The sequence below is a fragment of the Protopterus annectens genome, chromosome 7.part0 (genome assembly GCF_019279795.1).
Source record: "Protopterus annectens isolate FY-2018-M chromosome 7.part0, PAN1.0, whole genome shotgun sequence".
NCBI classification, from domain to species: domain Eukaryota; kingdom Metazoa; phylum Chordata; order Ceratodontiformes; family Protopteridae; genus Protopterus; species Protopterus annectens.
This window is the reverse complement of record NC_056739.1, coordinates 734,082,091-734,109,211: the sequence shown is the minus strand read 5'-3', so window position 1 is coordinate 734,109,211 and position 27,121 is coordinate 734,082,091. Positions and strand designations below refer to the sequence as shown.

General features: G+C 43.0%; 1 protein-coding gene across 2 annotated transcripts in view; it reads right to left on the bottom strand.

Moving 5' to 3' along the window:
- The window catches only part of TAF6 (TATA-box binding protein associated factor 6), a 1,437,250-nt gene that overhangs the window by 1,221,466 nt on the left and 188,663 nt on the right, over positions 1-27,121 (bottom strand). The window lies entirely within an intron of this gene.

The following is a 27,121-nucleotide window of genomic DNA, read 5'->3' as shown; positions in this document are numbered from 1 at the left end:
TATGCTTCAGCAACCTTTGTTTTACAGTCCCTGAACTACCTAGTACACTTCACGAGGTTAGACAGGAAATCTGATTAAAGAACTTTCAGATACCCTCTCAGGATTCATATCTGAAGAAGTACAAGCCTTTGTTAATTCTCAGTTGGCTACCCTCCAAGCCATCTCCAACTCTTCCAGGAGGGTCATTTAACATTCAGCCAAAGGAACGATTAGAGCACCAGGGGTTCAGATTTTTCCATAAGGAGGCATGCCTGGATGCACTTATGTGACTTTACAGAGCCCTTCAAGTCTTCATTCATCAATGCTCCTTTTGATGGTATATCTTTGTTTGGCCTTAAAGTAAAAGGCACAATGTCCAGGTGTGAAAAAGATGGAAAGACCCTGTCTGCTGTGGGCATATTTTTCTCCACTCTCAGAGATCCATTTCCAGGAATCAGCGAAGTAGTGGAAAAATGGTAGAGGTAGTTCCCCAGGGGAAGAGGAGGGAACTCTATTGGTAGATGTCGCTCTCATAGCAGAGGATGCTCGCAAACCCAAGGGTCGAGAGATACCCTCTTTGGCAGATCCTTCTAGTGCTCTTGAACGGAGACCTGAGTTCTCTGCACCAAAGAGCTTGGCCATAAGTAAATTCAGACATCTGGGTGCAGAGGATCATTTCCAGGAGCTATATCAAACCTTTTCCCCTTCCTCTTCCCTATTACAAGGAAATCCCCAATGTTCCACCCAGTCTGAGTATTCAGTTACAAAGGCTGCTAGAAAAAGTCATCCAAGAAGTCCCCCAAACCAGGGAAAATCCAGAACTTACTCAAGATTCTTTTTAGTTCCAAAGAAAAATGGTGACTGGAGACCAATTTTGGATCTCAGCAACTTAAACAAGTCAGTTTGACACAGCAAGTTCTGGATGGTCACAGTTCAGTCCATTCTTCCACTTTTGGAAAAGGATGACTGGATGTGCTCAACAGACCTTCAGGATGCATACCATCACATAAAGATGAATTGGCTCACTTGAGACTGTAAGGATTCCAGGTGTTTCCATACCTAAATGACTGTCTCATTTGAACCCTGACCAAGCATCAACTATTACAGGCAAGAAACAATGTTCTCCAGACTTGTTCCTGTCTGCAGATAACCACAGACTGGTACAAGAAATCCTTTCTAGAGTCCACCCAAAGTTTGGATTTTATAGGAGCATTTCTCAACACAAAGGAAACAATAGCCTCACTCCCACCTTCAAGAGTAGGAACCATCAGGTCACAGGTCAGGAAAATAATCTGCAGCAACAAGATCTCAGCACGACTGGTTCTTCAGGATCTAGGATACACGGTGGCAGCAATAACACTAGTCCCGCTGGCAGGATTTCACATGAGAATTTTGCAGCGACTGCTATCAGCACAATGGTCCAGTCTTCACCAACCAATGTCAACTCAGATAAGTATCACCAACATATTACAAAAGAGATCTCAGATGGTGGATTCAATCTGATCAAATTCTACAAGGCTGTCCCATTTCCTCCCCCTCAGTCCAAGGCCACAGTGACCATGGATGCTTCCCAGCTGGGGGGGGGGCATTTTTTGGGGAAGACAGTCCAGGGCACTTGGTCTCCCGAAGGGGCCAGCTTGCATATTTATCTCCTAGAGATGAAAGCAGTGCTCTTAGCATTGCAGGCTTTGCAGGATGCTTTCCCCTTTGGGGACAATTGCAATTCAAACAGACATGTCAGTAGTCTGATACATCAACAAACAAGGGGTAACCAGATCCTAAGACTTGTGTTGAGAAGCTCTCAAAGTGTGGCAATGGACGATCTCATCCGACCGCTTTCTAATAGCAACACATATTATGGGGAAGTCCAATGTGATGGCAGACAAATTGAGCAGGTGTATTCTTCTACCTCATGAATTGTCTCTCAACCAGAATGTGACGGAAAGGATATTCTGTCAATGAGGTCAATCTTGCTGCAGTCTTTTTGCCTCTTCCCTAAACAACAAGTGCAGCGGGTACTTTGCCCTAATCCTCCCCATGATAGGACTCTCAGGGGGATGCTCTTCTTCACAACTGGTTCTCCAGTCTTCTCTATGCCTTTCCCCCAACTCCATTAATCCTAAGTTTCTATAGAAAACAACCAGGTTGAAGAGCAAAGTAATCCTCTGTGCACCGTATTGGTCTCAGCAGATTTGGTCCCCATTCCTTTGGCCTCACTTCAAACCATGGATTCTGGATCCAACTCCAGACAGTACAGTTGTGTACACTTACCATAAATGTAGATGTTTGAGTGCATTCACTATTGCAGTTATCACATTTGGGTTATCTGCCTGCAGGTAGCCCTCAGGCGGCCTGAATACCAGAGTCTTGGGATTTCTGCATCAGATGCTGTCGCTTCTTCCATGACGTCAGGTCGTCAGGGGTATAAAACATGCATCGGATGCCATTACAACAGTTTTTCTTGCCCCATATATCAGGTGCCCCCACAATAGGAAGCAATTATATATGGTATGGAACCCCCCCCCCAGCAAAAAGCAAATGCAACTGATATAATATCAGACCCTGTAAGACTGCTGTGGCAAATCCAGCTCTGAATTTAGAAAAAATAGGCAAGTGGAAACGCTTGGTGAGAGTATGTACAGAGCTCTAGGTTGCAGCTTCCAGGATGTCCTTGGTAGGCATTCCTCTGAGAAATGCAGTAGAGGTAGATGCAGCCCTGGTGGAATGTGTTCTTATCCCCTGTGGGGTAGGATTTCCATGGTGCTTGTAGCAGAAATGGATGCAATGTGCTATCCATTTGGAAATGGTTTGCTTTGAAATGGCCTTCCCCTCTGCCCCTGCAGCAAAGCTGACTAGCAGCTGGCCAAATTTTCTGAAAGGCTTAGTCCTGTCCAAATAGAATCTAAGCTGTCTGTGCACATCCAGGGAATCCAGTATCCCTTCCCCTTTATTCTGGGGATTAGGGAAAAAAGTAGGCAAATGAATGGACTGGTTCAGAGCCACACTGGACACCACCTTAGGCATAAATGAGGGATTAGTCCTGAGGGAAACCCTGTCCACATGGAAGATAATGAAGGATTCCACTGCAATAAGGGCCTGCAGTTCAGACACTCTTCTCACAGAAGTGCACTCATTAGACCCATTATAGAGTACAACGTCCCCTTTTGGAATGTACCTCAAGACATCTGCAGCAGCTGGAAAGGCCACAGAAGTACCTCACAAAGAGGATTACTGACCTCAAACAAATGCCCTACACTGACCCCCTCAAAAAACTCCAGCTTTACTCTGTAGCATATTGCCTAGTCCGAGGTGATCTCTGCCTAACATACAAAGTTATGCCAAACCCAGAGCTGTTGGACATGCTACACCTAAAGAAATCCCAATCCCTCCGAGCTACACGCTCTAGGGACCTAAACCTTGTCACCACATAAACAAGACATGCTGGAGGGATAGATTCCTGTCCCAGAGACTTCCCATACTCTGGAACAAGCTACCCATCTATGTCAAGCAAAGTTCTTCATTAGCACTCTTCAAGAAAAATCTTGATGAGTGGATGGGAAATAGGAAATACACCCCGGGGATCACTTCTGTGTCTCTGCTCGACAGTGGCACAGGAAAATAACTTTCTTGGGTGTCATAAGCCAGGAACCTTGTTGGCTAGGCTTACGTAGGCCCTTGGGCCAATAGCCTAGTACCTACCTATCAACCTATGAACCTATGGCTAGAAGTAAGCTGTTTTTCAAGAAAGGAATTTCACCTCTGCTGTAGCAGCTGGTTCAAAGGGGGGTAGAGTAAGTTTTTCCAACACAAAGTTAAGATCCCAGCTGGAGTGGGGGCTCTCCTGGGGGGGTCTACAATTATTGGCCCCACTAAGGAATTGTTTTAGCAGTGGATGAGAGAAGAGGGGTGGCTCAGTACTATAATAAGCTGATATGGCTGAGGCATGAATCTTAACTGAAGAGAAAGATAGGCCCTTGTGGAGTATTTCTGTTAAATAATCTAGAATATTAGGTAAACTGGGCACCGCTGTGCCCATCCCCTGAGACTGGCTCCAGGAAACGTATCTTTTCCACTTTTCTGAATAGGATTTTCTAGTACTAGGCCACCTTGCCTGAAGAATGACATCCAGCACCTGCTTATTGAGGGTTGCTAGAGGTGATCTCAGAGAATTAGCCAGGCTGCAAGGTTCAGGGTTTGAAGTTGAGGGTGCAGAATCTGACCTGCCTGCTGGGACAGCAGGGATGGGGGTCTGAGGCAGGTGCCATGGTTGTAGTACTGTCAAGACTGCGCAAAAGGGGGTAACAGTGCTGGTGTGGCCAGGCCAGTGCAATCAGTATTGCCCTTGGCTTGTCCTGTTTGATCTTTAGAAGGACCTCCGAGAGGAGAGGCAGAGGGGGGAAGGCATAAACTGAGAGGCCTTCCCAGGTAAAGGACAGGGCATCCACTTTCCAAGCTTGACTGTGGGGAGTTCTGATACAGTATTTGTTCAATTGGTAGTTTTGAGGGGGAGGCAAACAGGTCTACCTCTGGTGTCCCCCATTTGATCCTCAACAGCCTGAATATTTTGGGTTCCAGTTTCCATTCGTGTGGATCCATGAGATTTCTGCTCAAGTCGTCTGCCAGTGAATTTAGTTTGCCTGGCAGGAATTGAGCTTATAAGTTCACTTGGTAGTTCAAGACTGTGTTCCACAGAGCCATGGCTAGTCTGCAGAGTGGGTAGGAATGGGTTCCCCCTTGTTTGTTTATGTACCACACAACTGTGGTGTTGTCTGTCTTTACCAATAGTTGTCCTGGAAGAATAAGTTCTTTGAAGGCTGTCAGAGCATTCTGTACCGCTAACATTTCTTTTTGACTGATATGCAGGTGCATCTGTATTGGGTTCCATTTGCCCTGAATGCACTGCCCTGCCATGTGAGCCCCCCATGCATAGTCTGATGCGTCTGTTAGGGTTTGGGCGGCAAGGGGGTAGAGTGAAATGGAGTCCCTTGTTGTGGTAGCAGGCCTCTGCCCACCAAAGGAACTCTGCCCTTAGGCAAGGAATGATAGGAATCATTGTTTCCAGGTCCTGAGAATGCTGACACCATAGACTTTTTAGATACCACTGAAGGATTCCTCATATGCAGTCTTGCATATGGAATTAGCAGAATGCAACAGGCCATGAACCCCAGGGCTTGCAGGATTTTCCTTGCAGACAGCTGGTTCTTTGTGGCCAGTAGGTTGAAGTAGGTTGTCAAATAAACCTGTTTCTCTGTAGTGAGGAATGCCATCTGGGAAGCTGTGCTCAAACTTGTTCCCAGGAATACAATCAATTGGCAGGGTAACAGGTGTGATTTCTTCTTGTTGATGGTGTATCCCAGTGAATGTAGAAGTCTCTTTACAAATGCCAGGTGCTGTAATAGCAAGTCCTGACTCTCTGCCTGAATCAGGCAATCAACTAAATATGGGTAAATCTGAATATTTCTCTGCCTGCAAAATGCAATGGCTGGAGATAGGCACTTTGTGAATACACTGGATGCAGTAGATAAGCCAAAAGGAAGTGCAGAGAACCTGCCCTGAAGCATAGGTATTACCTGCAAGATTCCCTGAATGGGATGTGCAGATTAGCTTCTTTTAAATCTAGAGTTGCCAGCCAAGCATCCTTGGCTGGCATAGGAAGAAGCTGCTGAAGAGTTAGCATTCTGAATTTTGAAACCACCAGAAAGGTGCTGAGGATAGACAGGTCCAAGATAGGACACCAGGAGTTTTCTTTTCTGGGAACCAGGAATAGTCTTGAATAGAAACTTTGTCCTCTTTGTTCTGCTGGGACAGGTTGAATAGCCTTGATGCTGAGGAGAGACAGTACTTGTTTTTGGGCCTCCGCCCACTGGTTTGGGGGGAGGTCTGCCCATCCACTTGGTGGTGGGAGAGAGTGGAAGTGGAATCTGTATCCTAGGGAAACTATGTTTAAAACCCATTTGTCTTGGGTAATGAATTCCCAGTTTCTTGCATGCAGGGCGAGCTTTCCTTCTAAAGGTGCAAGTAGTTGAGCAAGGCTTGGAAGAGTTAAGGATAAGTTATTGTGCAATTTTTCCATAGGAGGTGGCTTACTACTCCCTCCTTTGGGTGTGGGAGACCCCACTGCTTACATCTGTGCATAGTCTGAGACTGAAGTCTTGGTGGTCTGCTGCTCCTGGGTTTGGACAGAGAAGGCCTGGAAGGAACTGGAAAGGACCAGTTCTTTGAAGGCCAATGCCTACTGAATCTAGGTGGCTGTACTTGTAAAAAAATCTTTAACAGTTTACACAGATTTAGTTTTTTCCTTCATTCTTTTAAGGATGACTTCTGCTTTGTTGCCAAAAAGTGCTCTTGGTTTAAGGGTGCATCTAGTAATTTGGTTTTAACATGATCTGGCAAGTTTTGTTCCTTAAGCCAAGCATGCCTTCTAAGTACAGACCCAATGACAGCAGCCCTGCAAGATGCTTCTAAAGCATCAAAACAAAATTGCAAAGTATGTTTACCAACTTGGTCAGCGGAATGCATTAACTCTTGCAATTTTTTGTGTTCAGCACAGTCAGGAATCAACATAATTTTCTGTTTAAGTAGTCCCATAACTTGTTGCTGATACTTTAACATATGAAACTGGCAATTTAAAGCCCTAATGGCCAGAGTAGCAGAAGTGTATACCTTCTTACTCCATCTGTCTAAAGCCCTAGAATCCCTGTCAGAAGGGGTAGGATTTTTGGCAGTAGTAGCCTAAATGCTTTTAGGTCCTTGGGAAATGGTCTCTGGATCTGCAGTAGGATTCTTGAAGAGGAATTTGTGAGTCAGGTACTCTGTAGTACCTGTCAGGTTTCCTGGGAGCAAAGTGTCTGGGGTAAGGCTGGATTCCAAGAAGACATCTACAATCTCCAGAACAGGAGGGATAGCTAGAGGCCTGTGCTGAGGCAGGTTTAAAAATTCCCTAAATCTCTTTTTGAACTGAGAATAGTCCTGACTTTCCCAGTGGAAATGTTCCCTAAGAGTATGCAAGGTTTCACCAAAAGAGAAAACTTTTGGAGGGGAAGCAGAGGGAATGGAATCCTCTGCATCAGAATCCTCAAAAGTAGATAAGGGTAAATCCTGGTAGTCATAAGAAATAGACACATCAGATTCCTGATCAGAAGAATAAGAAGGAAAATCAGTCCTAGGTTTCTTAGAGGGGGAAGGCTGGCTTCCCCTAATTAAGGTAATAAGGTCTCCAGCCATTCTAATCATTTGTTTTTGAGGCATGTGAGCCTGAGAATGCGCTTTGGTCGTCAGTTTTCTAGGCATAATGCAAGCTTTAGGCCTAAGGAATTCAGTATTTTTAGCTTGAAACAAAGTCGTCGGTTTGATATGAAAATCCATAGGCCTGAATACACCCTCAGAAGCCGGTGCCTGTCCAGCGGCTCTGGGCCCATCCAAGGTAGAGACATCCGCAGGTTCCATAATCAAAGAAGCATCTCGCAGCATACTGGACTCCGAATGGGTCTCAGCAGAGGCTTGCAAATCTGTCGAAGCGGGTATCAGGGGCTGCAAAAGTGCCTCACTGAGTACCGGCGGACTGGCGACTAGCTTAACAGAAGCGTCGTCAGCAGTTTTGGAACTACGCAGTCTGGCTCTGTCTTTATCCTTAGTTTTTTAGGAAGATCGGTAGTCGGATGGCTTAACGAAGCCATTTCGGCGTACAGTGATCGAGAACAAAATTATTTGGCTACAAAAATAGCCCAACGACAAATAGTTCGGGCATTGAACAAGGCACAAAACCGACAGCAAGGGACGTCGTGGTCTGGGCCTACAGGTGATGCAGTAAGAATGAAAATCTCTGTGAGGTATTTGCTTTCCTCAGGCATGACAATTATTATTTTTTTCTGACATCGGTTAGAGCAAGAAAAAAAGATCCCCAATGGGGTACTTATCTTTTTGAAGACTTCAGGTCTGAAACTCGAAAACGAAAATTTCAGGAGTCGGCCGACCGGCACTTGCGAACTGCTTCTGCTTCGGGCACTGCACGGCAAGAAAGACTGTTGTAATGGTGTCGGATGCATGTTTCATACCCCTGACGACCTGACATCATAGAAGAAGTGACAGCATCCAATGTAGAAATCCCAAGACTTTGGTATTCAGGCCGGCTGAGGGCTACCTGCAGGCAGATAACCCAAATGTGATGATTGCAACAGTGAAACATGAAGAAAATCTCTTGTCTCACCTGAGAGACATGATTCATCCAGGCATACCAAACCTCAGGCTGACTGCCTGCTTTTCTCCACTTCCGTTAATAGCCAAATGGCCTAAACTAATCCCTAATCTGACACATACTCTTGTCTTCTCATAAACCATCTATACCGTAAACTATACTCCAGTAAGTGGAAGCGGTCTAGTTACTGGGCATGCCAAAATAATGTGGATCCTTTCTCAGCTCCTATTCATGATATCCTCAACTTGTTAGCCCAACTGTTCAAAGAATCATCATCATCTTCAACAATCAACGTCCAATTAGCAGCAATATCCAATTTTCACACTGGTTTTCAAGGTTTTTCAGTGGCCTCACGTAAACTCTGAAAATCCTTTTGGAGAGGAACTCATCTCTTAAAGCCCCCTTATAAATACTCTACTGCCCCTTGGGACCAGAGTTTGGTGCTGCAAGCTATCATACAACCCCCGTTTGAACCAGCAGCTAAATGTGGCCTCAATTCCTCTCTTGGAGAACTATATTCTTAGTAGCCATTACTTCCGCAAGGAGAAATTTCAGATTCAAGCCTGGTCTTCACAACCACCATACTTGATCTTTCACAAAGACAGACCCATCATTTCTGCCTAAGATGGGATCAGATACCAACATAAATGAGTCTATTAACTTAGCAGTGTTCTTTCCTAGATTTGCAAACAAAGGTGAATACTTTGTGCGTTTACTGGACGTTCACAGACAATTATATTTTTATCTTCACAGAACAAGAGATATTAAAAAGATATATTAGAACATCTGAACAATTGTTTCTTTCTCAAATATAAAATTGGGCAAACTAGTGACCAAAGTAACCTTGGCCATATGGCTTACAGATCGTATTTCCTTTATTTACAACAAACTGGGCATTCCATTATCAAAACCATTATGGGCCCATTCAACTAGGGCCAAGGTAACTTTGTCTGTATTCCAGACTACAGCGTCCATGGATGACATATGTGCAACGACTTGTGATAATTCCCATACCTCTGTTACTCATTACAAACTGGATCTGGTCTCCAGGGGTAGAACATCATTTGGTTCAATTGTGCTGAGGAACATTCTTCCTTAAGTCCACCCGGCACCTAAAGCAACTTAGGACTCTGTCCCACAAATTGAGAACAGAATGAAAATTGACATTGTCAGATAAATAAGCTATGTACTCACCATAACATTCCATCTGTATTATCCATTTTCATTCTTCCTCAACTACCCACCCTGCAACCCACTACCTCTGAACTCCTAGAACAGTGAGGGGGTCTTGAGTTGTCACTTCATTTATACTGAGCTCCAGATATAGACTCACTGTATGTCTTATGCTAGTTCTTGTTTCTATCAGCAAACAAAATCTGAGGTAGTTATGACAGGTGCATTATGGGCAAGGGACAAGCTCGAGAGTTTTTTGGTTGCCACAAGCTATTTCAACATCAGAGTCAGAGCCGAGGGATCAGACCCAAACCTACAGGCTGAGGAAGAATGAAAATGGACAACACAGAGGGAACGTTATGGTGAGTACATAACCTCTTCATTTGGACTATATTTTGCAACTTGGGAAGTACATTTAAACTACATTTATCAATGCACTTATTTACCATTTATATCAGTTTTATGTGCTGTATTTTGTTTTCCCCATACCTGAAATTAAAGTTAATAACTTAAGGTATTTTACAGTACACAGTGCTTTTTAGTTTCTGTGCTGGACCTAGGTGTTTTTCTAGATTTGCTCTCCACTAACCCTCCCTACTCTTCTTGTGGTTTTTTACTTGGACGCTATTGATCTGCCTGCCCCCATTGTGCATCTTGTGTTGAACGTCTTTCCAGTCTTATCTCCTCTGCTTCTCTTAATGGTTATGGACAAAAAAAAAATGGAAAAACCCTTCCCTTAGACTTTCAGTGCCTTGAAATTGCCTTAAGGTGTGTTTTTTTTCTCATTGCTGGCTTGTCGGCCTTTCAATTACCTTGTAATTACTTATACCTAGCTGACTTGTTTCTCCTGACTTTTCCCTTGTGGCTAACTAAAGTGTATTTTTACATTAAGAAGACTGCGACTGCAAATCCAGTAGCAGTAGAAAGGTAGCCTGGCCTGTCCAAGATGGAAAACACACAGGGAGGCTTAAAGTTAGAATTACTTGTTGAAGCTAGTTGCTTGATTTGTTTCCAGTACCTTTTCACTTTTGGTTGACTAAAGTGTGTTTTTACATTAAGAAGACAGGGACTGCTATTCTAGTGGCAGTCGTAAAGTAGCCTGGTCAGTCCGAGTTGAAACCTCCCTGTATGATTCTTAAGTGAGACTATTTCATCAGCTAGAGGCCTTTTAAGGAACTTGGTAGTTAGGGTTAATCTGCAGTTTGAGATCTACTTTGATGTGCTTTCACATTAAGTTGTTCCAGGATGAGCCATCTTGTGGCAGAATGTGTTTACCTGATTTTGCAGAGTTGGAAAGCAAAGTTGGGAGGTCAAAACGTTGACATTTATTGACTGGAAGGCACAGGAGTTCATTTTCAAATTTTTTTCTGTCTGCTATAAATTAGGTGTGTTTGCACAAAGCTGTTCACCAGTGGCGGTTAGCAGTACCATGTATAGCAGCAAACCTAAAAAGCTAGCACCTAGGACTTTAACCTGCAACACAGAAATGCTTTTAGTGGAGCTAAGCCTAGAGCTAGGTAGAACGTCAAACAGCACTGACATCAGCTCACAGGACTATCTAACATTTAGCCTTCACCCTAGACACCACTCGGGTAATCCCACAAAAACCAAGACTCTAAACCACAATAGCCCTAACCTAATACTGGTCCTGACAACATGGATTTACAATTTCCTAATGCCTGTGTGGCTAGATTAGTAGATGTGGGCATCCTGAGACAATGTAGCAAATGTTTCATGTACTCAATTTCTTTAAGGATTAAAAGGCTGTCCAACACAGTATGCAAGAGATGTACTTGTATAACTTTCTTGGAGGCAAATATCTCACAAACAAGCTTGTCAAGAACACACACACACTACACCCCTTCAAACATACTACTCACCACACACACATACATCTTCATATGCTGAGGCACTTGAAAGAAACCTCGCCAAACCTCCAATATATATTAAGTTATAAAATTGCAACACCTATCCTAAGGAATCATTAAGGCACGCATTAAAAACACCATCTAACACCACACACAAACTTACACCCAATAATCATGGGAAATTGCAAATATACCACTGGTCTGGCTCTATGGGTTGACAGCAAGTAAATTAATCACCAACTACCATACCTCCTCCCAACATAACATTTAGCCACCTCGTTACTTACATATCCCATAATAAATGGGCGACAAAGAATTCGGGGACAAAACTGGGTTGGGTGGCACGGCTAGTCTTCTATAGACCCTGGTGGCTTTTAGCCTAATATAAACTTATTAACAAGCCGTAGGCTGAGGTATATTTTTTGTTTTCTTTTTGTGGTTTTTAGGTGCAAATGAGGTAGATGGTAGGGGGCAGTTTCAAGGTCTGTCTAGAGCAGCGGACATTAAAAAAAAAAAAAAAAAACCTAGCCAGGGGTCAGTTAAAACTACGTGTGAAACTGCACTCCCAGTAAATAAAGATCACATCCTACATTCTCCCTTACAATAGCAGTGTAATTTAAACAGAAGAAAATAGCATACTGTATTGCAGAAACAGCCAGCAATTCAGTACTTACACTAAGCACCTACACAGTTCAACCCACCCACCACATGTATAAAAATGGTGTAAATTAGGTCTAATATAAAGAATTCAATACAAAATTAAAAAAAAATTCCTGTCAAAAAAACTAAATTGTGACTTTAATGCCATTTTAACAAAATGTAATTAAATAACTTAATTTACCTCTTAATTTACCTATTTACAGCAAGATATAGTGAAAAAAGGAAAGCGAATTTCTTTCAAAAGATTCAAATTTAACCTTTAAAAATAGTCTTGTTTTCTCATGATCATGGCAGCACAAGGAAAGAAAGTAGTTAACAGAAACAGCCAAAGTTTAGCAAAAACTGTCCAGCCTTTTAACATACAATAAAACATTAAGAAAGGGTTATAAACCTTCATGAAATTAAAATTCAGCTTAGCCCAAACAGGAAGATACTTCAAGTAACAACAAGAAAAGTACTGCAAGGATGTACTGTTTTTTACAGCTTCTTAAAGAAACACACACAAATTCAAACTACTATAAACAAAGATAGAAAATGCAAAGGGAAGAATAAAATAACCCAAAGGGTATCTTATCTGAGCTCTGGAGAACAAAACAAGCCTGTGGTTGGTCTTTTCAGAGATCCTTCTCTTCCAGTGGCACTAGAAAAAACTAGGGGCTGCTGTCTGTGGCTGTGAATGGCTATTCTGTTCTCACAGCTGATTGGTTCTTCACATCCATATATATGGAGAGAGAGGAGTTCAAGACTGCCTTAGAGGGGGTAGTTGTGCACTACAACCTGAATACCAGTAAGGCAGTGTGTTTGTTGAACATCTGGAACCATTGCTAATCTTTCCAGAATATACACAATGGTACATGCATAAGTATGTTGTCATCAATAAAAGGCGGCCTTCTCACACCAACTAATAGCAGCAATTACAAACCTTGAAGTGCAATGCAATTAAGAATTACCATATGCATAGTTTTGCTGTTATAGTAATACTTTGGGTGAGGTACACTGGCTTAAAGTCAAAAAGGGACTGCCAGTCAAATGGGCTATGTTTTAAAAACATTAATAATCACCTCCTCTAATAAATTTTGTTTACAAAAAAATAAGAATAAGATACCTGGCTACAATGTTTCAAGCTTACAAGCTATTGTAAATATGTCTATTCTAAAAAGCCAGTTAGTTCAGCACTGTTACCATAGTTATCTGCTGAACTCAGTCTTAAGTCTGCTGATCAACAAGCAGCCTACAGCTTGTTCAATCACATTATGTACTACTGTTTATTATACCACGATCCCCCCAAAACGTGCACGCTGATTGGCCAGCGTACCCGTTGTAAATCGAGTTATACTAATGGAAAAAGGTCCGGTCGCCCGGACTTTTTTCCATTAGTATAACTCGTTTTTTTTAAACACTGTCTCGCTATGTTAAATGGGTTTAACATGGCGAGACAGCAAAAATAAGCAACGGAGATCTCCGTTGCTTATTTTAAAGCTGTCTCGCTATGTTAAACCCATTTAACATAGCGAGGCAGTGTTAAAAAGCAAGGAGAAAGCAAGATCTCCGTTGCTTTTTAGTGTCTCGCTATGTTAAATGAGTTTAACATAGCGAGACAGTTAAAATAAGCAACGGAGATGTCCGTTGCTTATTTTAAAACTGTCTCGCTATGTTAAACTCATTTAACATAGCGAGACATAAAAACAGCGGAGATCTTGCTTTCTCCGTTGCTTTTGCACAACTCTGATGTACTGCGCAGGCGCAGTACATCAGAACTACCGGATGCCAGACATCTGCGGAAGGGCAGTAAACAGGCATTATACTATGCCATTATTTAAGAAAAGTAACAGTTTCTTTTCTTAAATAATGTCATGGTATAATAGCAATAACCCACTTCTGGGTGTGGGTAATGCTAAATTTACCCACGGTTGGCTTTGTTTGGTCCTCGGGCTGCCTCGGGACCAAACCACGCCAACCGTGGGTAAATTTAGCATTACCCACACCCAGGCGTGGGTTATTGCTATAATACATTCTACAGCAGCTGCAATAACCAGGCTTTGGAACACAGCTAGACAGTTCATATGTGAATGCTCTTCTGTCTACCACTAAGTGCTGCAGCTTCTAAAATAAGTGTATCCACCCTTCAGTCCATTTTAAATGTCATTTGGAGAGTGATCACTTTCTCCTCAAGAAATGACCACCATTTCTACTTGCCTCTCAACTATTTAAATTTATCAAGAATTACATTTTCCTCCACTAGCTTCCAGACTATTCAAAGATGCCACAACATACAGCCTCATCTTAACCACTTATGTCCTCACCTTCAAATCACACAAAATAGGCTTTGCTGCAGACCATACTTTCTCATTCATTAGTCCCAAACTGTTGGAAACTCTGCTTTTTCTTAAAGATCATTCCTCTTGCCCCATTTTCCATTCACAAATAAAAGTACATTTCAAGACTCTAGGAAAATGCAACTGCTCTCTTTCCCTGAACAAAATTTATGTACTTACTATAACAGATCCATGGTGTCTGATTTACGTGGTTCAACAAATGAGTTGTCAGATCCAATCAGATCACTTTGGCACTGCCTTTGAAGTTTTATGGATCCAGGGCTCTGACTCCTCCCCTAGCCATAATTCCCTTCACTCCACCTTAGTATCACAGTTCAAGTTTGCCCACTAACTGAAAATGTATAGAAATAACACCACACTCAATGCTAATTACTGACAGGAAATATCTAGGACTGGAGTACAGTCTACACCCTGGCTGTGCACAGTCAAACAACATCCATTCGGTCACCAGAAGCCAAAAGGTGCTAGTTTGGAAGGGGGGAGAAAGTTGAATTGGACAAAAATCAGGCAATGTAAACTTACTGTTAAAAAGCATAAGTTTTGTATCCAATGTTGCCTGTTTTCATCTGATTCAACACATGGGACAGATTCCCAGGCTGTTTTTACCTCGGAGTTATCAGGGAAGGATGTTCTGAAACCAAAAGAGGAATGTGCTCTAGACTGTGCATTCAACTTATGAGACACAAAGGTGTGAACTGTTGACCAAGTTGCTGCAGCACAGATATCAATGGGAAATCGGTTCACGAAGGGTGAAGTGGCTATTGCCCTTTTGGAATGAGCTATACATTTGGATTGTATGGATAATCCCCTCTTATTGTAGACAACGGAAATGCTATATGATATCCATCTTGAAATAGTAACCTCTTTGCCCAACTCAGGGCTTGAGAATGCAATAAATGACTGATTAAATACGTGTTTAGTTCTAAGAAAGTAGAACCTGAGTTGGTGATAAACACTTAGAATATTATAGTTACGCACTCACCATAACTCTGCCTCATTTTGTTTTTTTAAACTATCATTTATGACATAGGCAATCATACATTTATATAAATGAAAACAAACCATACTGACAATCTTAGTTGCAAACATTATACATCACTTATAATCTTAGCCAGTCATTGTCAAACATTACATAGCTCATTCAAATCCTGCCTTCTTTTAAACCTCATTCCTCTCCTGTATGTATTGTTCTGACAATTCCAATTTTTTCCTGTGCAATTTTCCTCCTACCCTTTTCTAAAGATCCCATTTCCATTTGTTTTACCCCTGTTACTATATTCACTACTTCTAGTACAGTTAGTTTAGATGTTGATTTCCATTTTCTATAAATTGCTTTTTTGGCAGCCACCATAATTAGACTCATCAAGGCTTTACTATGTCTAGTCAATTCTGACTCTATATCATAGCTCAGAAAAATAATTTGCCTAGTTACATCAATTTGCTCACCCTGTATCTCTGATAGAGTAGTCTGCAGGGAATCAGTCTGCCAACTCATTAAACTCCCAGAAAATATGTTCCCACTTACCTCTTTCTTCCCCATCACACGTTCAACATTTGTTGTCTACCTGGGGAAAATTCTATGGAGTCTACTTGGGGTATAAACATATTTATGTAAACATACTCAAGCAAAAATCCTAAATCTTCTAGATTTTGTTCCATACTTGGAAGACAAGCATGCATCTCCCATTGTTTCTTCTTGAATTTAACTCTATATCTGTGTTGTCTGTTTTTGTCCTTCCTCAACTTATGGATCTGAAATTCAACCTCAGCCACTCAACAGACTTCAGGCTCTGTAGCTTCAGTTCCTCCCTACCCATAATCACCCAACTACGTGCGAGTTACCTCAGATCAAGCTCGCCCTCAAACTTATCAATCACAATGCTAAAATTGGAAAAAGGAGACCACAGTATTTTTAAGTAATACAAAAAGTAAAAAGATGGAAACAGGAAGAAATCAGAGAAGGAAACTCTGAAGCCCACAAAGCAGAAGTTAGCTAGGAGTAGCCCTCAAGTCATATCAGGGTACAGACAAAAGGGGAAGGGGGAATGGTGGGTAGGAAGTTGAGGAAGGATAAAAACAGACAACACAGATGCAGAGTTATAGTGAGTGCACAAATGTAATATCAGGTGTTGTCTTTTTTTTGTCTGTTCTTCAACTGATGAGACAGAGTGCTCAGCTACAGTCATTTTGGGTGGTCCTCAAGGAAGGATATTCTGAAGTACTATGAAGCTAAAAGCTGCTCTATTCCTAGATATGATGTCCAACTTGTAATGAGCTATAAAGGTAAGTGTCTTAGACCATGCAGCAGCTGCAGAGATGTCAACTACAGATGCTTTAGACCAGAAAGCGAATGATGTGGCCATAGACCTAGTAGAGTGTACTTCAGGATGTTTTGGTAATGACGGGCCTTTGTTTTTGTAAATAAAGATGATGCAATCAGTGAGCCATCTGGTTAGAGTCATTTTGACACTGCTGTCCCAAATGTAGCTTTAGAAAAAGGGTTCCGACTCCCAGAAATATTTAGTTCTGTGATGCAATCGGTGAGCCATCTAGCTAGAATCACTTTTGACACTGCTGTCCCAAATGTACCTTTAAAAAAGGATACAGGCAGTTGCTCTGACTTCCTGAAATCTTTAGTTCTGTGAATGTAAAATCTGAGCCACCTATGAACATCTAGTAAATAAAGCATATATTCTCCCTTCTTAGAAAATTTTGGAAAGAAGACTGGTCGGCTTATTGACAGATTCAAGCTAGCTTCCAACACCACCTTAGGTAGAAAGGAAGAGTTAGCCCAAAGTGAAACACTGTCCTTGTGAAAAATCAGGTAAAGTGGATGAGGAGAGAGTGTTTGGAGTTCAGATACCGGTCAAGCTGAAGCAATCGCAACTAATGTTTTCCAGGACAAAAATTTTAACTCCGTTTTTGCTGATGGTTCGAAGGGGGGGGGGCTAAGTTTGGGTCTGAAGAACCAGCATAAGGTCCCATGAAGCTACACAATCTTTTACTGGAGGGCAGAGCAGTAAGGCCCCTTAAGGAAGGCTTTGCATAACTTTAAGGAAGCTAGTGAGAAACTTTCTACACCAGTGTGAAAATCTGAAATGGCAGCCAATTGCACCTTAACAGTCGAATAACTAGCTCCTTCATTGAAGATGGAAGCTAGAAAACCAAGAATAGCTGGAATAGGCTTGGAAAAGGGATCTGTCCATCTTTGAAGGGCCCAATTACAAAATCTTTCCATTTACTTTTATATAGTTTACTAGTGGAAGCTTTTGGGGATGACAGAAGAATGTGGTGAACAGGAAAGAAAAGCCTTGAACTTCTAGCCATCATTGGTATTGAAGAAACCATGCAGTCAATTTAAGGGATAGCATGCCTGGGTAAGGCAGCCTGGATGAAGGAGACAGAAGGTCCTGAAGAGGAACCAACACCCATGAAGGGTGAAGATGAGGCCATAGGAAGAGGAAACATACTTGGCAAGAGCAGAATAGCGCAAAGAGGATCACCTTTGCTCTTCTGCTGATAACCTTTCTGAACAAACCTACGGATAAGTGGAGTGGGAGAAAAGGTGTATATTAGACTGGAGGGCCAATCATGAATTAGCGCATCTCTCAGCGACTCCCCCGCCATAAGGATCAGGGCTAAGTATCTGCTGCACCTGTTATTGAGAGAAGATGCAAAAAGGTCACAGTACAGTTGACCCCACTGGCAAAAGATTGTGTCCACCACTGACTGGTTGAGAGACCACTCGTGAGTGATCAAAATGGACCTGCTTAGTTTGCTTGCTAGCATGTTGTTTTTTTTTCCCTGGAATATGCATTGCCAATAGAAAGCAGTTGAAGTGGGTAAGATTTGGTACTCTCTTTTTTCCTGATGTACCAGACTACTGGCATGTTGCAACATGTTATACATCTGAACTGTAATCATCTCTACAGGAAGAACAGCATAAAATATCTGCAACACACACATAAGGTCAATTAAATCATCAGCTGGAGGGACCACCCAAGACATTGTCGGGCCAGCCCCAAAAGCCTCCAGAAAAACTGACTCTTCTTTGGAAAGAGTACAGGAGGACCACCCACTTCTCTGTTTAAGGAGTTCTTGTACTGCTCTCCAAAGTAGATATCATCAAGTGGGGATCTGGCAACTCTTCCTCTTTATTAATATCAACATATTTATTGACACATTCCTGCAGGGACTCTAGATGCTTCCTTTCACATGTTCTCTTCTTAGGGACCTCATCAATAGGGTGGTCTGGTGAACAAGGTGGCTTGTCCCTTTGCAGTAGGCATGGCAGAATCAGTGCTCAGAGTCACTGGAGGGAGGGGCGCATGGTAGGATCAGTGCTCAGAGTCACTGCAGGGAGGGTAGGATCTGAAGAGGGCAAAAAATCCCTTTCTCTTGGTAAAGAGAAGGCCCTCTCCACAACATGAAAGGCAGAAGGTCCAGCAGAAAAAGCAGCTAATCGCACAGGAACCATGGCCATTGGCACAGACCTTTGTAACCCATGGAATTCTGCCTCAAGGAGAGAGTCGGAAATAAGCTATCTAAATGCCAAAACACCGGGAGCCAAGGATGGCTCCAACAGCCTCAGAGTCAATCCCAACCCCCCCACCCAAGCCAGCACTGATGCTTCAGCTCTAACAATATTCCTATTCTGAAAAGGTCAGGACCGGATGAGTGAGTGAAACAGTCAGAGTGGAAGAACAAGCAGTCTTCAAATCAGAAAAGGAAATCTTGCTCCGAAATCGCTGGTCAGATCAGAGAAGTGACACGATGTTGAGATGAGGGCAGGCTCACAATTCTGATGGGAGACTGAGACGGAATAACTCCCATCTGAATCTTTCTCATCATCCTATTACCTCTGCTTCATACAAGCTCATGGAAAACCTAAGGGATGAAGTAGTAGATGGTGGCCTGAAAGATCTTTTAAGTGCCTCCTATAGGAAGGGTGAATGGAGCCAAGGATATATCAGATCCAGAGTTAAGAGGCGATAGGACCCAAGGAGACCTAGGTTTAGACACAGTCAGATCAGAAGAAGGCATCAGATCCAAGGTTCTTAACACTTTAGCTTGTGGCTCTGAGGTCCAAGACAAATCAGCCATCCATTTCCTGGACTCCTTTTCTTTAGGCGCCAAGTCATGCTTTTCTTCATCTGTTTTACCAGAGGTCTGAGCCCCAGCTGAGACAGAAACAGCAGAGGAAGGACACAATCCTTTTAATATAAGCTTATTTCTCTGGTCATCTAAGGCCCAGGAACTGAAACCCGAAAATATAGAACAATCCATGTTAAAATAGGCAGTGCCCACAATATACACACTCCTTGTGGGCATCCAAGTTATGGATTTTATTCCCACAAGAGGCACACTTTTTAAAACCCGTAGATTTGTAAGCCATACTAGAAAGTAAACTACTTAAACAGCATCAGATTAAGAAAATGAAAAAGTGATACCCCAAAAGTGGGCAAGTAACAGGAAGGGTACCACCAACAATGGTACAAAGAAAATACCTCAAATGGGTAGAAAGGCCTAATGAGACAGGAAAAAAATAAGAGAGAATGTGAAGAGAATGGTAGAAAAGACAACTAAATAGTATGTACGAGTTAGAAAGGAGGAGGGAAGCAAGTGTAAAAATTGAAAGAAAAAAAAAAGGATACAAGGCTATCTCTAAATCTCCAGCTGCTCAAGAGCAGAAATCCACATTAAAACAGAGTGGTGGCAAACAAGACTTGAGGTACACCAAGAGAGTGGGAAGTTATGGGTAATGAGAGGAGTTGAGAGATGGATCCATGAGTCTGTTAAAAGCAGCCAAGTCAGAGAGCCATAAGTTGAGGAATGCAGGAAAATGACATCAGATACCATGTTTCTCAGGGCCAGAAAGGAGAAAAGAGGATAACTCTAGCATTGCGCTCTATGGCCTTCTGGATGAATTAGTTCATTAGGCAACGGGTGAAATGCACAGAATGCTGGGGGAGGGGGCAAATGTGAACCACAGCATCCCTTGGTGACTGTCCCTGTGGAGAAATCAGGGCCAAAGTAACTTCTGCACTTGTTCAGGCAGGGACACAGAGGCCATGGCAAGGCTGGTCCCAGCGATGAAAAATCAAAATTGTCACTGTTAGTTCTGCTCAATCTGTCTGCTAATATATTAGATGGCCCCAGTATGTTCATTGCTTTCAGAAAGTATGCAATCCATCACTGATTGCCAAACTTTCATGGCCTATCGACAAAGGGGATATAAATGGGTTCCTCCCTGGTTGTTGCCACACCAAACTACTGGTATGCTGTCTGCCTGCATGGAAACACCTTTAGGATAACATCCTGGAATACCTGCAACACTAGGAGGACTGCCCTCATTTCCAAGACACTGATGTGAAGACTGACCTCTAGATATGACCAGGTACCTTGGACTTTTCTCCCTTCAAAATGCACCCACCCCATCCTACACGACAGTCATCTGTGGTAACTACAACCAAAGGTGGAGCCATATGGAATGGATGTCCTTTCGTCACTGAAGGAAATTTTATCCACCAAGAGATTTGTTCTCCACAGATTTGAGTAAAGTGAATTTTTACATGCAGTGGATGAGTGTTTTGTGACCACTGTACTGAGTGTACTGGAGTATTCTCATATGAAATCTGGCTAGTGGGACCATTAAAACTGTGGAGGCCATCAGACCTAAGAGCTGTGGCATCAACTTTGCTGGGGGGGAAAGGGTGATGAAGTATAGGCACAGCCATGAAATGCAGAGAATATCTTTGTGTAGGGAAGACTGGCAATCTGCAGTACTGAGTCGAGGTGGCATTCAATTAATTTGATCTGTTGTATCAGGATTAGGTGGCTTTTGGGCAGACTAACTGTAATTCCTACATTCTGCACAAGGTGGAGTAGAAGGTCCAGAAGACAAAGGAGCAGATCCTTGCACATAACAGTGAGTAGCCAACTGTCAAGATATGGGTAAACTTGGAACCTAGCCGGCATAGATACAGTGCAACTGCTGCCATTATCTTGGAAAACACCACGGAGGCTGTGGTGAGACTGAAAGGCATTGCTCTGAGTTGGTAATGGCTGACTCCCAGCCAGAAAATGATAAATCTTCTGAATCATTTCTCTATCTTTACATGACAGTATGCATCCTGGAGACCTATAAAGCACATCAAATTGTTTCTCCTCAACAGATGCAAAATGGACTGAATAGTGACCATCTGGAATATTGGTCTGTTTTACAAACAGGCTTAGATGACTCAAGTCTACAATGGGTCTGAGGTCCCAGTCTTCTTGGGTACTACAAAACACCATGAATAGACTCCGAACTCTAGCTGGTCCTGGGGGACCAGCTAGATGACTCTAGCAGCTTAGAAACTTCTGCTGCTGCAGGTTCCCATTGACTAGATGGAACACTGGGAATTTTCTTTTATTATTGGAGGAAGGGAAAAGGGAATTGAATAGCTTCTGGAAATTATGTCTAGCACCCAAGAATCAGTTATGCTTTGCAGTCTTATGGGTACATGGACAAGTGCTCTCCAACTGCATCAAACGTGCAGTAGTCTGGCAACTTTTCAGGAGCGCTGGCAGGGCTTCTCGGTGAAGGGACCACAAAAGCCCTAGTTGCGTTGTCTACCTCTGCCTCTTGGGCAGTGTCTATTAGAGATGTCTCCTCCTCTGCCATGAAAAGGTCTATCCCAGGGATATACTCATAAAAACTCTGATATCTGGAACCTCACCTTCTCTCCACCTCTTAGAAAAGGTTCTTTGAGGGGTGGAAAAACAGATTCCCACTGGAAGAGAACATTTTACAGTCTTGTTGACTACTGGTTCATGTGTCCTTTACCTTTGGTTAAAAAAAGAAGACTAGAAACAAACAGAACATTAATGAAGGATGTCTTAAGGCCTTCAGCAAAACCGCAAAGTCGCATCCAGTTGTGATGGAGCATGGTGATGCTGGTGGCTGCTGCTCTAGGCATACCATCAGCTCTGCTGGACAGCAGTCACATGGTTACATTTGAAGTAGACTGGAGGGTAGAAAGCTGGGAGTCTGCAGTCTGCTGAAAATCTACAGGCAGATTTCCTAAGAGACTTGGATATCTCTTTGGTCAAATCTCTCTGGAATTATATGCAACACAGGAACGCAAGTAGATGTACTGAGAAAAATGAACTGCTCGTACGCCAAGGATCCAACTAGAATATAACCACGATTTATTAAACAAACAATATCACAGGTTTAGCGCTTTCAACTGAATACCAGTCTTCCTCAGAAAGTACAGTTTTGTACCTACCATAAATGTAGATGTTCGAGGATTCCCTTGCTGCAGTCCTGACAATTGGGTATAGTCCGCGTCCCAGTCGGCCCGAATACCAGAGTATAAGGCTGACGTCGGTCATGGCGCCTTAGACTGACGTCAGGACGTCAGGGTACTAATGCGCATGACCGACGCCATTTCCTCAGTCTTTTCTTGCCCCAGATGTCAGAAGACCCAAAAAGACAAGTCCCAAAAACAACCTGCACCAAAAACATGTACAATATATACAGTAATATATACAAAAATATAAGCATGCAAACTCACCTACACAACCACCCTGAAACACAGAGGGAAGGAGGGAGGGAAATTGGACTGCAACAAGGGAATCCTCGAACATCTACATTTATGGTAGGTACAAAACTGTACTATGTTCTTCGTCTTCCCTTGCTGCAGTCCGGTAGAATCCCAAAGCAGAGGTAAGGAGGCTGGCAAATTATAAAGTAGCAGGAGCTGACAACATGCCTTGTAAAACAGCTGTGGCAAAACCAGCTCTAGACTTAGAGTATATAGGCAGGTGATAATGCCTAGAGAAAGTATGCACTGAACTCCAAGTAGCTGCTTCCAGAATATCCTTAGTTGCCACCCCTTAGAAATGCTGTTGAAGTGGCAGTAGCCCTAGTGGAATGAGGCCTAATCCCAGCTGGAACCTGTTTGCCATGATGGGAATAACAAAATGCAATGCAAAGCCAATCCACCTAGAAATAGTTTGTTTTGACACAGGCTTGCCCTGTGAACTCAAAACAAAAGAAACAAGTAACTGCTGAGACTGCCTAAAATCTTTAGTCCTGCTCAAATAATAATTGCCTGTGTACATCTAAAGTGTGCAAAATCTTTTCCCCTTTATTTTGAGGATCTGCGGCAAATGAATAGTTTGGTTTAAAGCCACACTAGAAACCACCTTAGGCATAAAGGAAGGATTAGTGCGTAATGATACCCTGTCCTTATGGAAAATCAAAAGGGCTCTACTGCCATAAGGGCCTGCAACTCAGACACCCTTCTTGCAGAAGTAATAGCCAACAGAAAAGCAGTCTTCCATGACAAATATTTCAATTCAGCAGTAGCTGCAGGCTCAAAAGGTTGTAGAGTAAGTTTTTCCAACACAAAATTGAGATCCCAAGCAGGAGTAGGAGCTCTGGGGTCTTATATTCTTTGCCCTCTAAGAAACTGCTTGAACAAAGGATGCGAAAACAAAGGTGGGTCACAATCATAGTGAGCTGAAATTGCTGCAGCATGAATCTTTATGGAAGAGAAGGACAAACCTTTGTCCAATAATTCAGTAAGATATTGAAGAGCCACACTCAAATTAGGCTCTGAAATCTCCAAATTCTTTGCTGTACTCCAAAATAAAAATCTCTTCCATTTTTCTGCGTACACTCTCCTAGTACTAGGCCTTCTAGCTTCCATAATCACATTTAAAACTTGTTGAGGAAGTTGAGACCTGCTGTGTTTCAACACAGAATATGCCAGGCTGTTAGATGAAGAGAGTGAAGCTTGACATTGAGCAGATGACCGTCCTTCTGAGATAACAGATGAGGAATCGGAGGTAAAGGCCATGGAGGCTTCTTTACAAGACTCCTTAGAAGTGGGTACCAGTGTTGCCGAGGCCAATCTGGAGCTATCAAAATCATCCTTGGCCTGTCTTGTCTGACCTTTAGTAATACCTTTGGAAGAAGAGGTAGAGGTGGAAAGGCATAGACATGAAGGTTTTCCCAACTGAAAGACAGAGCATCCACTTTCCAAGCTGTGTGATGAAACCCTTTTGTGCAATACTTTGGCAGCTGGTGGTTTAGTGGAGAAGCGAACAGATCTATGTCTGGAGTTCCCCAGGACACTGTCAATTTCTGAAATACATGAAGATCCAGTTTCCACTCGTGGGGATCCATGATTTGTCTGCTTAATACATCTGCTAGGGAGTTCTGTGCTCCTGGCAGAAACCTTGCCTGAAGAGTCAGTTGCAGGCTTAACGCAGTCTCCCATAAAATCATTGCTTGCCTGCATAGAGGATAAGAATGTGTTCCCCCTTGCTTGTTGATGTACCACATGACAGTTGTGTTGTCTGTCAGAATCAACACCTGCCCTGGAAGAAGAAACTCCTTGAACGCTATCAATGCAAACTGGACTGCTAACATCTCCTTCATATTGATATGTAGATGCTGTAGTCTGGCAGGCCACTTGTCTTGTATCCACTTTCCATTTAGATGAGCTCCCCAAGCAGTGTCCGAGGCATCTGTCGTTAAAATCTGACTCGCCTCTGGCCGGGTCACAGAGAGTCCCTTGTTTAGGTGACATTCCTGAGCCCACCACAAGAATTCCTTTTGAAGGCAAGGTATTATTTGAATGACAGTGTCCAAATCTTGGCAGTGCTGTGTCCATACATTTTGAGATACCATTGCAGCTTCCTCATATGCAGTTTGGCATTGGGAAGCACCAGAATACAAGATGCCATGAACCCTAATGCTTGAAGGACTGTCCTTGCAGTCAGCACGGACTGATGAGATAGTTGATGGAAGTAAAGTGACAGACTCTTTTGTTTGTCCGGGGTTAAAAGGCCATCTGGGCTGCTGTATTCAGTCTCACACCCAGAAAGCACATGTCTTGAGAGGGTACTAGACTGGACTTTATTTCGTTCACAGAATACCCTAGGCATCTTAGCACTGCTATGACATATTCCAGATGCTGTAGAAGGTGTTCCTTTTCTTGAGCCAGAATCAGGCAGTCGTCCAAGTAAGGATAGATTTGAATGCCTTGAAGCCTGAAGTAAGCTATCACTGGAGCCAGAACCTTTGTGAATACTCTGGGCAGTAGATAAGCCAAAGGGCAATGCAGAGAACTGATAATGAAAATCTCCAGTTCGAAACCTCAGATACTTTCTGCAACTTAGCCTTATAGGCACATGAAGGTAAGCTTCCTTGAGATCCAAAGTTACCATCCAGTGATCTTTGCCCAGCAGAGGTAACAGTTGCTGTAACGTCAACATCTTGAACTTGGGAATGTCCAGATAAGTGTTGAGGATAGATAAATCCAAAATTGGTCTCCACGTGTTCCCCTTCTTTGGCACTAGGAACAGGCGAGAATAAAATCGAAGCCCCTTTCTGATACAGGGACTGGCTGAATGGCCCCTATCTGGAGTAACTGAGAAATTTGCATGTGAGCCTCTTTTCTTTGTGGAGGAGGAACATCTGGCATGCCTCTGAAAGGGGGCATTGTGTGGAAATAAAATCTGTAACCGTGATGAATGATATCCAGCACCCATCTGTCTTGAGTGATTAAATCCCAATTTTCTTTGAAAAGAGACAATCTTCCTCCCAAAGGAGCTGCCAGACGAGAGTCCACTGGCAGCTGAAAAGGCAGGTCATTGGTTCTGCAAGGACTGACCCCTGCCTTCACCAGAAGTCTGAGCAGGTGAACTGTCTGATCGAGGCCTAACTTGAGCCCTGCCCCTACCACGTCTAGACCTACCCCTAGACTGGGAACCATAAGCAGGATATGTCCACCCCTTAGCAGGCCAATTTCTACTAAACTTCGGAGGCTGTACCTGCAAAAAATCTTTAACAGTCTGCATAGACCTAGCTTTGTCCTCCATTTTCTTTAAAACTGCTTCCACAGGCGGTCCAAACAACACATCAGACTGTAAAGGAGCATCCAAAATCCTTGTTTTAACATGCTCAGCTAAATTCTGATCCTTCAACCAGGCATGCCTGCGAAGAACAGAACTAGTAGCAGCCACCCTCGAGGAGGCCTGAACAGCATCAAAACCACACTGCAAAGAATGCTTACCCACTTGTTCAGACACATGAACCAAATCCAGCAATTCTTTACACTCAATACCTTCCGCCAAAGCATCCACCTTAGATTTCAATTGTGAAAGGAGATAATTCTGATATTTCAGCATATGAAACTGACAATTCAACGCCCTCATGGCCAAAGTGGAAGAAGTATATACTTTCTTACCCCACCTATCCAAAGCCCTTGCCTCTTTATCAGAGGGAACAGGATTTTTAACCACAGAAGCTTTAACACCTTTAGGCCCCTGAGAAACAGTTTCTGGGTCCGCCCTGGGACTCTTAAACAAATACTTATGAGCTTGGGCACCCTATAATACCTATCAGGCTTAACAGGAGCAGGAGGCAAGGAGTCAGGGTGCAGAGAAGCTTCTGCAAAAACATCCTTGACCAGATTCAACACAGGAGGAATAGCCAAGGGCCTATGTTGAGGCAAAAACAAGAATTCCCTAAGCCTTTTCTAGAGTCAGAGTAATCTTGGCCTTCCCATTTAAAGTGCTCCCTCATGGAGTGAAGAGTCTCTGAAAATGAAAAATCCTCAGGAGGAGAAGGGTGGAATCATCCACATCAGAATCAGAATAAGTAGGAAACTCTTGCAAGTCTTCCACAGAAGACTCGAAGCCTGTGAACACTGTTCAAAACTATCAAACTCCTGTTCCACCCTAGGCCTCTTATCAGGTGGGGCATAGAACCTCTAATCAGAGTAATCAAATCTTCTGCCATTTTGAGCATATGTTTCTTAGGCACAGAGCCAGAAATGCTAGCAGAAGCCCCACAGAAACTGAACTTGGCCTACCTCTAAAGAAGCTTTGGCAACAGAAGGAGAGGCCCT